Consider the following 12,762-nt stretch of genomic DNA (forward strand, 5'->3'; position numbering starts at 1 on the left):
ATCTATTTACAAGGAACTGATTAGGCTTATTCCACAGCCTTCTCATGACTATGTATGCTTAAAGTGAATTTATGTTGTACAGACAGAATAAAGTCATTCTCTGCTAGCAAAATTATTTCCAATTTTTAAAACAGTTTATCATGTGTTCTGTAACAGGCGTGGTAGCTCCATCCTCTGCATAAATTCGACAATCACTGCTCTGGGTTTTACCTACTAAGGCCCATCAGAAAAATTATAACACAGATATGTTGAGGAAAATGCATATTTCATTTCACTGTCCTTTTAAAGATATTCCTAAATCTAGACCCTGAGAGAGTCTGAGTCTATGATCAGAAATGAGAGCTAACATTTACTTAGCAAGAATCATGTCAATGACTCTGCCAAGCACTCCACACGTACTGAATCACTAAATCATCATAGCAATTCTATCAAGTAGGCATTATTCTTACCCTGCTTCCTTCTGATTAAGAAATTGAAGCACAGAGAAGTGAAGCAATCTGTTCAAACTCTCAGAGCCAATAAAGAGGAAGAGCCACTAAACAGCAGGTAGAAAGGATCTAAACCTGTGGTGGTCTCAGCCCGGTTAAGGGATTATTATTAGATACAAGACAAGATTCTGAAACACAAATGAAAAGAGTACTGGATTGGGACTTTCCTGACTATTCAGTGGTGAAAAATCTGGCTGCCAATGCAGGGGACATGGGTTCGATCCCTAATCCAGGAATTCCATACACTGTAGGATAACTAAGCCTGGGTGCCACAACTATTGAGCCCATGCTCTAGAGCCTGTATTCTACGAAAGAAGTCACCCCAATGAAGAGACCACACATCACAACTAGTAAGTAGCCCCCACTCGCCACAACTAGAGAAAGCCTCCATGCAGCAGTGAAGACCCGACATAACTGAGAAAAAAAAAGTACTGGGTTGGACTTAAGCAGACCAAAACCTGGATTCCAATTCTCCCACTTAGCAGCTTTGAGACTCAAGAAAAAACTCAACTTACCTGGCTTCAGCTACCTGGTCTATAATAAGGCAATGCTAGAGTGGTTCTGATATAATTTCAAACTCTAAATAAATTGCTAAATATATGTATTTTAGTACAGATAAGGCAGCCAAAGCAACTGAATAAAAATAAAGACTGGATCAACAGACATAGGAAAATATTCTAAGAGAACTCTCCCTGAGTGGCTCTCAATTTCTAACACACAGAACAGCAGATTCCTCAGGCACCTGTTGAAAGTGAGTGTCTCAGCCCTTCCCAGGCCTGCAGACCATGGATTGGAACCTGCAGGGTGGGTCTGGGCTCCACACTGGAACCGCTTCTTAAGTGACCAGCATGCACTGGAGTTGGTGCCCCCTGGGTTAGGTATTAGGGAGGATATAGTTCAGTGTGAATAATCTATTCAATGCCTTTGCTTTTTTAAGTCAGGGACTCTCTAAAATTGCTTAATTTTTTAAAAAGTTAACAGCTTTCTTAAGATATAATCACATACCATACAATTCACCCATTTAAAGTACACAACTCAGTGGTTTTCCATATCCTAAGAGTTATGCAATCATGACCACAATCAATTCTAGAATGTTTTCTTCACCCTAGGGAAACCCCACACCCAATAGCAGTCACTCACCATTTTCCCCCAACCCCATCCTCTTCCTGCTGGTAGACAATTATCAGACTACTTTCTGTTTCTACTAAGGTACTTGCTCTGAACAATTCATACAGATGAAGTCATACAACAAGTCTGTTACTCAACTTCCCTGGTGGCTTAGACAGTAAAGCATCTGCCTACCATCCGGGAGACCCAGGTTCAATCCCTGGGTTGAGAAGATCCCCTGGAGAAGGAAATGGCAACCCACTCCAGTATTCTTGCCTGGAAAATCCCATGGATGGAGAAGCCTGGTGGGCTACAGTCCGTGGGGTCACAGAGAGTCGGACATGACTGAGCAACTTCACTTTTCTGTTACTCAGCATGTCTCACTGCAAGCTCCATCCATGTATCACTACTTCATTTCTTTTTATTGCCAAACAATATTACACTTTGTGGAGGGACCTCATTTTAGTCATCCATTTATCAGCTGATGACTATTTAGCTGTTTCTAAGATTGCCTAATTTTAATAGAGAAAAAAGATTAAAAAATTTTTGCATTAAGATTTTTCCAGGTAAATATATCAATGTACTCAATATGTTCACTATAGTAAATCTTACTGCAGTGTAAATAAATGTACTACCTAAGTTAATAGCACACTTTCACACACTACTAAAACAGGCTACAAAAATATTTAATATGAATATGATTATTGTATATTTAATAGAAGAGGTTTTTATTCCTAAACCGAATACTTTCTTTCAAAACCAGTTGTTAAATTGTGACTGCCACCGGAGGTTATGGCTTCTGTGCTGGAAAACTACTACCTTCACTTTCCAGCGAACAATTGCTCTCCTTGTCCCACTTTGCTTTTTTTAAGCTCCATGGACCTGCTCCAGTCTACTTCATAGACCTTGTTCTCTCTACTCCCTTTCTTATTTGTCTAGTGCTGACCTACTAATTGTCCTGACAGGCAACTCTGTCAGTTTGTGGAAGCACTTTTATTCAAAACTGTGGAAAACTACAGATATGCCTAAATCTTTTTTTAATTCCAGAATTCTTTATTAGACTTTTAATTTAAAACCATATCCCTGCTTCAATTTACATTTTTTCCCACTTGAGATTAGGTCAAAAGCTTGCTTCTAATTAACTGACAAGTTCCATGGCACAACCACCCCTGTCGCTGGACTCACTGTGGCTGGGACACACCTGCTCTGGTCACAGCCTTGTTGAACAAATAACAGAAACATAGCTTATGGCAGATTTCCATCGTACAGCTAATATCTAGGGAGCTTACCTACACAGGCATGGGCCTGCCCTACACATTTGCATGCACTTCTTACGGAATTCTCATTACAGTACCCTTCAGAAGTATAGCATATACCATCAGCCCCACAACTCAAAAGATGAAGAAACTGAGATTCAGTAAGCCAGAGTTAGAACTCAAAGCCAGGTTGGCCTCAAAGCCAGTGAGTTTAACCACCTATGCAGCTCTAGTCACAAAGTCAAAGGCAACAAAGCTAAAGCCAGACAGGCAAGTACAAAAGGCAGAACACCTGTGACTACACATCACAGGGCTTGGGGACTGAGGAGGAGGCCTGAAGGCCGCCTGGCCCTCTGGGGTTTCAGTAGAGGAGGCAGGCATACTCCTACGACTTTCCTTCACACACGGATAGGATAGAAGAGGCACAAAAATTTCCACAATACATGAAATGTCTCTCTCAGCCCCAGGGGCTACTGAAGTTGCTCTTACGTAAAGGGAACGCATTCTTAGTGGCTCACACCTCATAACTTTTGTGAATGGCTTACAGAAGCAAAAAGCTTCTGTGCTAAACTGAAAAAACAAACAAAATGGGACAATCTGAGAAGAGTCAGGGCAAGGACAACTGATAGGAACCAACTTCCAGCTCCTTCTAGTTCCAATCAAGACACAGCCAGCAGCTCAACACTCGCACTCATCTATGTCAAGACGCAGAAGTAGGGAACACATGTTTTTAAGGGTTAAGTTACCTTTGCTACACAGAGGGGTTTAATGCAACAGTGATATTAGATTATCAAAATAAGCATTTTCCATTGTCTGTTTACATTTAACTTATCTTCATAAAGCAAATTTGTATTGATAAAGAACAGAGATTGCATTTTTAAAAGCTTAGATGCATGATAAATACACTTTCAGGACTGGTTGGGATATGATGATATTTTAATCTTGCCTCTTTTACTGATGTTTTTCCTATATAACCACAGAAATATCATTCTAAAATGTAACTCCAAGCTTTTAAATGAGCTATGTTCCAAACTGTCCTTTCAATGCAGTCTGAAAACTAGAAATTAGTTTTACAATAGAAAAAAAAAATGCTATAAAAGATTCCAGTATTAGGTCACAATCAAATGTTTAAATTGAAAATAAAGTGCAAAAGTTGTCTGGGCCCATGTCCACTTTGAAGCCCGAGCACAGAAGGCCGCGTAGGCACAGCAGTCGGGGGGGGTGGGTGGCTGAGGGGGTGAGGGGCGGGTACTAGCCTCCCAGCACCAGGAGCCCCTCAGCTTCCCAGTCACACTGGCGAGGCAGAGGGGGAGACAGCCTCTCTCAGTCAAGGACCTCTCTCTATAGGGGCCACCATATATACGGTTTGTGAAATGATCTCTTCAGCCTCATCATACACTCACTGGGGAGTATGAGGTTTACAGTACGATGTCTATAAACTACACACAATCCTGTATATCTTTATTTTTACAGATGGGAAAGACACTATACAGATTTATTTACCAAATATCACAAAGCCAGTGATACAGCAGTGACACAAACAAAAATCCCTGCCCTCCAAAGCTGATACTCTAGAAGACAGACAACAAACAAGCCTAATAAACTACAGGGTTTCTAGACGACACCATGCATTGTGGAGGAAAACGCTTCGTGCAGCCAGGGCATGGTGGGGGGCGTGGGGGTGGCGGTGGGGGGCAGGTCAACAGAACTATCAGTGAACACCTTCCAGTAGAGGGCTGCACGGGGCAGCTGGAAGGAGATGAGAGGGTGGTCTGTGGAGAGAATGTAAGGCAGAGGAAACAGCCAGTGCAAAGGCCCTGAGGAGGAAGTGTGCCTGGAATGTCCTGGGAACAGCGAGGCGGCCAGGATGTGTGAAGAAAAGCAAGTAAGGGAGAGTGTGGATGAGGAGTCAGGAGCACCAGGTGCGGGGGGACGTGCTGACCATTGTAAGAGCCCTGCCTGTCTGCTGGGGGAGATGGGACCCACTGAAGGTTGTGGGCAGAGGAGTGACAATGACAACTTACAACTAAAACCGAGAGTGCTGGCTCGGGACTACAGCGGAATAAGGGCAGGAGGAAAGGGTACCAGAGACAGGTGGGCAGTGCTGGCTGTACCAGGGACTAAGGAGGGTGCCAGAGCTCTGTTCTGGGCAAATACGGAAAACTCCAGGAATAGCAGACTTTTCGGGAAGCAAAACAGGAATTCAGATGTAGGCAGATTAAGTCTGAGATGCCCACTAGATTTCTCAGAGGACCAGTAAACTGGAAGGTAGTCTCAGGGGAGCAACATAGACTACAGATAACGAGTTGTAAGTCATCAGCACGGAGATGATATTTGAAACAATGAGGCCAGATGAGATCACTGTCCTAGATTCAAGTGCTTGAGCACAGAGAAAAAATTCACCAAGATTTTCCTTTTTCTGAGATAATAAAGAATTGTCAGTGATTTTTAACTACAGAAGATTCATTTGAAGGGCTTCAAAAATGTATAGAAACGCTAATCATCTGGTAAATAAATGTAATATTATCACGTTTTATGAAAGGAACAATCTCATTTTTCATTCATATGTTTTCTCTCAAGAGCAAGATTCTTCTTATATATTTGAACATCAGAAAAATCAGATATTCTAAACGTGAGTTTACAGATCATCTAATCCAATTCCTTTCTTTTACAGAAAGGAAGGTGAAGGTGAAGACAAGCTGGACAACCTGCCTAAATTCACACAACTATCCAGGGGCAGACCCACACCCAGGGTCCCTTCTATCCTACCACAAGGCTCTTCCTTACGCGCCAGTCTTCCTGCAGAGCAGTGGCTCCCAGCCTGTGTGCATATACCCGAGCTGGGTCCACACTCACCACGGCTGGCCATGTTACTGCCCATACTGGCAGAGGGCAGAGCAGTTGACAGCCTCCTCTGGGGACCCCTCTTCTCAGAACTGCCCTCACCCCCAGGGTATGCCGCTTCCCAGTGGGAATCACTACTGTAAGGAGTTATTTAGATGAAAAAAAAAAAAGAGGAAAAGAAAGGATAATTGTCATTTAATGACAATACAGAGAACTGTGAAGAATTCATTTCTATTATCTCATAAGCCTAATCAAGCACTCTTATTTTCTGCTACTGTTAGGTTCCCTGATCCCTATCCAAATATTTGTTTTATGGTTATTCTTCTTGTTATCTGAGCAAAGCCCAATTACTATGAGCCATTAGGTACAAAAAATAAGAGCCTTCAGCTTTGTGCTGTAGTTTTAAATCAATTAAAACCAAAATAAAGTTTCATTAGAGTTAATATCTAATCACTACTTAAGACAGGCTTAAAATATAAATGATATAACCTATTAATTGAAATTTTCTTAGAAAGCAAATTCTCTACTTAGAAAAGTTAAAACTGCACAGATATAAGAATTACTAACATGGCTACTTAACTATCAATAAAGACTAATATATTACTTACAAAACAGATCAGTTCATTTGATAATGCAATACCAATAACTTTAACAATCTAAAATAATAGCTTTGTGGAGAAGGAAATGGCAGCCCACTCGGGTATTCTTGCCTGGGAAACCCATGGACGGAGGAGCCTGGCAAGTCTGTCCATGGGGTTGCAGAGTCAGAAGTGCGCGCACGCGTGCACACACATGCACTTGACTGCTCAATCCCTTGACATTAAGAAACGTTTCCTCAGCTGCTTCCTCCTCCTCACCATTGATGCCTCCATTTTCAAGAAAGGGAAGAACTACCTCAGTGTATTTTTTCTCCTACTTTCCCAAAGCATCAGAAATAAAGTTCAACACATCAAAAAATAATAATAGCTCTGAAAATATTGTATATTTTAATATAAAATGGTTATAATATGGTTATAATGCTATAAACCACTTTACAAATGAAAGGTATTATCAGTTATCATGCTTATCTGATAATTTAAAATACAAGACAAAGATCATTGCTGAGTGAGTGATAAACAGTAGAAACTGAGGGGTCATTTGTGCATTCATTCATTCATTCAAAAATGTATTTCCTAATGAGATCCTCCAACACACTCGCACCACACTTAGGACTAGGTATTACAAGTGGAAATAAGACATAGTTCCTTCCTAAAGGAGTTCACAGTCCAGCGGGAGACATACTTAAGAAAGCATGCAATTAACACACAGCAGACTAAACACCTCTAGGAGTAAGTACCAAACGCCGCCTATCAAGCACACTAAAGGGACAACTAACCCAGCCTGGGGGAACTGTCAGGAAGGAAGAATAAGCTTAGGCTTAGAAAATGTGCATTAGCTAGGGAAAGCAGGAAGTGTGTTATGAGCAGAAGGAACAGCAATGCAAATTATCCGGAAGTGAAAGAAAGATGAAGCTTTCAAAGCCTTCAGATGGATCAATATTACTAAAGAATAGAGAGGCGAAGCTGGGGAGACAAGCACGATTAAATGAATAAATAACTAAACAGTGAGTAAGATTAGTTGAATAAATTATATCCATATAACAGAATACCATAATATGCAACAATAAAGTATGATGCTAAAACATATTTGATAACATGGAAAGTATTCTTTAAACAAGTATCTACTGAGCATCTATTATTCACTGAGCTAGTTAGACAAAAAAAAAAATCAAGTTGCAAACAAGTATGTTCACATATGATGTAACTCTATGGAAAACATACAAATGTTCTTGAGAACAAAGATAAAATTACAAAATGCTAACAGCATTACCATTGAGAAATGGAGTTACAGTTGATTTTTTTTCTCTTCATTTTCTAATCTTTCCCACTTATTATCATAGTACAAATAATCCAAAGTAGATTAGAAGCTTTTCCATAGGGTCAAGCGTAATTTAAAGAAAACTACACAGGTAAATCTGTCACAGGCTCTCACACAGGGCAGATACCTAGAGTTGTATCTCTGCTTTGACAATAATCATCCAACTAAACTTTAGTGAACACCTGTCTTGTCCAGGCACCAAAATACAGATACAAAGATAAATGAGGGACAGTCCTTGCCCTGAAAGAGCTCACAGTCAAATGGAGAAGACAGACATGCAAACTGGAAGCATGACAGGGTGAGGGATGTGGCCGAGATGACAATGCTATGGGAGCACTAAGGACAAAGACTGTGCGAGAAGGTCAGGGCTGTGACACACACACTGCTTCCAGCAATGCAGCAGCAGTCCAGTGTGTGCCTTAAGGTTCCCCAAAACACTGAAAACAGGACTACCATATGGCAACCAATTCCACTCCTGGGTATATATCCAAAAAAGCACTACTATAATTCGGAAAGATTCAAGCACCCCAATGTTCACAGCAGCACTATTTACAGTTGATAAGATATGGAAGCAACCTGAGTGTCCATCAACAGATGAGTGAGTAAAGAAAACGCAGTGTGTACACACACACACACACACACACACACACACACACACAGACTACTACTCGGTCATAAAAAAGATGAAGCTTTGCCATTTGCAACAACAGGGAAGAACCTGAAGGGCATTATGGGAGGTGAAATAAGTCAGAGAAAGGTAAGTACTGTGTAATATCACTCATATATGGAATCCAAAAAACATGACAAACTAGAGAATATAACAAAAAAGCAACAGACTCAAAGATACAGAGAACGAACTAGCAGTTACCAGCGAGGACAGGGAACGGGGGGCAACATGGGGTGCCAGATTAAGAGGTACAAACTACTATCACAAAATAAACTAGCTACAAGGAAATATACTACAACACAGGGAATACAGCCAATATTTATATTAACTATAAACGAAATATGACCTTTAAATGCTGTGAATAGCTACATTGTATACCTGAAACTTATATAACAGTATACATTAACTGCACCTCAATTTCTAAAAATGTGCCACACGTACCCAGTAAGGCACATTTATCCCACATCACCATGACCAGTGTGTTGCAAGAAAACAAAGGTGGGAGGGACTGGAGGAGAGAGCAAATGACACAAACTAACAGGGCTCACGACACAAACTAACAGGGCTCACGACACAGTGAGCCTGCTTCACAAGGAGCCTTTGTGGGAGTGGCACAGCGGCCCACGCAGGGGATCAGAGCCACCTCCAGTTGCCAGCACTCTGGAGGTCAAGAGCAGACACGCAGCTGGGCCCGAATGTATGGGGACAGGGACTGTTCTAGTAAAGCCAACCTGCCAGAAGAGAGGAAGCCCAGTATTACCCATCTTTCAGTGAAAGAATACAGAAGTGAGGGGTAAAACAAAAGCCAGGAAAGAAGGCTAGTCTGCTCTTATTTCAACTGCTAAATAAACCAAAATAATAATTTTCCTTTGCTTTCACCCTAAATCATCACTAATGCTTGAAATAATTTTAATTTCCTACATTTGTTTTGCCTTTTCATTTCACAGACACTTCATTTTTCTCCTTTACTATACGACTTCCATTTTTCTTTTAAATAAGGTAGGAACAATCAAATGTGGCCACTTTGAATATTTAAACCTTTGTTATACACAAACTTTGGAAGAAATCTTTTTTCCTACAAAGTGCAAAGACAAACAGGAAATAGCCTAACAATGCAAATCACATAGGCAGTTGTAATTTATTACTCAGGTCAATCACTTGAAATATTAGAAGGAGAAATCCATGATTCATATAAAATTCAAATATTATAACAACTGTGGCAATGAACCTAATTAAAAATCACACCTAATTTTGTTCTGATGTGGCTAATATTAATACTTAAAATGATGCATCAATTCACAAAACACACAGCTGGGAGACATGACTTCTGTCACTGACTTTGTGATTGTCTACTGCATGTTCCTGAAGATCCACGTGGAGGTGAGACCTAACAGCACAGGTGCAGCAACGCTCTGCTACCACACTTGTGTTTCTTCCTCCACAAGAAACCTGCTGGAGTCCTCAACACCCACCCACCCCAGCAAATCCCACACCACACACAGAACATCAGGGGTGGAATGTAAGGACTCCATATGTCCATCTGAGGTTGGACAAGAATCCCTGTGATGGCTTGAAGACTCACCCAAACAGGTATGATCCAGAACGGCTTTCCTCTGCCAAACTGATGCCAAAAACTAAGGAGAAACTGTACTATTATCGCCGTACCTGCCACTTTTCAGCATTTCTTGAACAATGGTTTCATCTTAGGGTCTCCAAAAAAACTGCTTAAAGGAATGTTTGGGGAAAACAGGAAACAATGCTGTACAGTGACAATCTGCTGAGAATTAAATACTAACAACCTCCACAGCTGGCTTCTCTTGCACTCAAAGAGTATTCAACAAAAGCTCAGTAGGTATGGTCCCCACTGTTTTTTTCCTAAACATCTGCTCACCTGCCTAAAACAGCTGCTTAATTTCTTTGCTCTGCAGTCTAGAGGGCCTAACTAAACATGCAGGCTGGAGAAAGCGGAGAAGAGTGGACTCAGATGGCCCAGATGACCACATGACGGCATAGCTCGGTGTGTGGGCCCTGCCTGCCCGGCTCCCACCTCCGCTCCCATCCAGCCTGGACCGGACAGCCCCGCGAGGCGGCAGCGGGAGGAGCGCCAGGGCCGTGGGCCAGCACGCATGTGCAGAGGCGGCAGAGCCGCCACATACTTCAGATTCTGCACAAGACACTAACTTGAGTCACCACACTAGAGGGTATGTTATCTTGAGACATTGAAACATTTTAACTAAACATTCAACTAAATTTTATGTGGTATAAAATAAGAAAACAAACTAATACCTATACCATTTACTCGTAACATATTTTTCTTGTGTCTTTGGTATAATTATGTCCCTAAATATATACATTTATTTTTCAAACTAAAATTTTACAGTGATTCTAAGAGACTGTAAACCTAAAATTCCTTTCAAATTATGCTGGAAGTAATAATTCTCTTAAGAATACTCCCTAAATTCCTGATTCTTTTTTAAAAACAATATTCTGAATTCTACCTAAGATCTCCTTTGGGGAGCACATAAGATTCAAAGTACATCTTAATGATCACACAGAAGTGTACTTAATCACCACTAGATTTCAGGCTGTATCTGTCCCAACATATCTTTAATAAATCACTAGCTGCATTTTTACTTCACCAGCAAAAAATAACTACCAATTTAATAAAGGTTTAAATGACAGAATAAGCTTTTTAAATGCAATTATTACATAATATTACCAATAAAATCTATTTTGATGGAAAATACACAGTTTTGTTATCGTAATTCATCTGTAAATAGATGGCCCAAATCAAGGTTACTACCTTAAGATCAACAGGGCAAAAACAAAAGCCCATAAATTAACCTTAGTAAACATAAATATAGTAGATAACAAAACTTTCCATTTTAAGTCACTTATAAAAAGTAGAAGAATCATCAGTTAACATCTTAGAAAACAAAATAATATCCCTCACAATGAACTAGCCCCAAATTTTCATGTAAGAATAAAATTTACTTTTTAAAATACTAGAAAAACATGAAAATTTATCTGCTAGTGCTACAGACAAGGGTTCTCACCTATTTAAGAAAGAAATAATCCATTTTCAAAATTCTATAGGACAAAAAATACCCTATTAATGTAAAAATGCCAAGAAATTGATAGAACAAAGAAATAAGACATAACAAATAATGGGCTCTTATCCAACACAAAGATGAATATCACAACAGAAACAAGCAAAAGACATGAAGGAACAAATCACTTAAGTATTTAAATAATCAAAAATAAGGGTTTTTTGGTTATTAAATGTTGAATCACACTGACAAGTAAGAGAAGTGTGTATTTTTTTAATGAGATGTCATTTATGCCTAGTCATTTAGAAAAATAATCTGAAACACTGATACTCAAAATTATCACTGTTCAGGAAAAAGAACATTCTTTCACATCATATGTAAGATTATAAATTGTCACAATCTTTTTGGTGAACAATTTAGGAATATGTCCTCTTAAAATGTGTATACCCTTTGGTCTAGTTAACCCACTTCTCTAAATATTTCCTTATGATAAATTCATAGATGAAAGATTTAGTCTGTTTACTGAAAACTGTTCGGTCACTCAGTCACGTCCGACTCTTTGTGACTCCATGGATTGCAGCACACCAGGCTTCCCTGTCCTTCACCATCTCCCAGAGTCTGCTCAAATTCATCTTCATTGAGTTGATGATGCTATCCAACCATTTCATCCTCTATCATCCCCTTCTCCTGCCCTCAATCTTCCCCAGCATCATGGTCTTTTCCAATGAGTCAACTCTTCCCATCAGGTGGCCAAAGTATTGGAGCTTAGGCATCAGTCCTTCCAGTGAATATTCAAGGTTGATTTCCTTTAGGATTAGCTGATTTGATCTCCTGGATGTCCAATGGACTCTCAAGAGTCTACTCCAGCATCACAGGTTCAAAGGCATCAATTCTTTGTCACTCTGCCTTTCTTATTGTCCAGCTCTCACATCCATACATGACTATTGGAAAAACCATAGCTTTGACTATATGGACCTATGTAGGCAAAGTACATTGAAAGGACTGATGCTGAAGCTTAAGTTCCAATACTTTCGCCACCTGATGCTAAGAACTGACTCACTGGAAAAGACCCTAATGCTGGGAATGATTGAAGGCAGGAGGAGAAGGGGATGACAGAGGATGTGATGATTGGATGGAATCACTGATTCAATGGACATGAGTTTGAGCAAGCTCTGGGAACTGGTGATGGACAGGGAAGCTTTGAGTGCTGCAGTCCATGAGGTCATAAAGAGTCGGACATGACTGAGTGACTGAACTGAGGCAAAGTAATATCTCTGCTTTTTAATACACTGTCTAAGTTGGTCAGAGCTTTTCTTCCAAGGAACAAGCGTCTTAATTTCATGGCTGCAGTCACTATCTGCAGTGATTTTGGGGTCCAAGAAAATAAAGTCCGTCACTGTTTCCATTCTTTCACCATCTATTTGCCATGAAGT

The 12,762-nt window shown here is 40.3% G+C and overlaps 1 protein-coding gene across 7 annotated transcripts in view; it reads right to left on the reverse strand.

Annotated features, from left to right (window-relative positions):
- The window catches only part of SPIRE1 (spire type actin nucleation factor 1), a 142,387-nt gene that overhangs the window by 84,562 nt on the left and 45,063 nt on the right, over positions 1-12,762 (reverse strand). The gene's annotated exons all lie outside the window — the stretch shown is intronic.

This window comes from Ovis aries, chromosome 23 (assembly GCF_016772045.2).
Source record: "Ovis aries strain OAR_USU_Benz2616 breed Rambouillet chromosome 23, ARS-UI_Ramb_v3.0, whole genome shotgun sequence".
In the NCBI taxonomy this organism is placed as follows: Eukaryota; Metazoa; Chordata; class Mammalia; order Artiodactyla; family Bovidae; genus Ovis; species Ovis aries.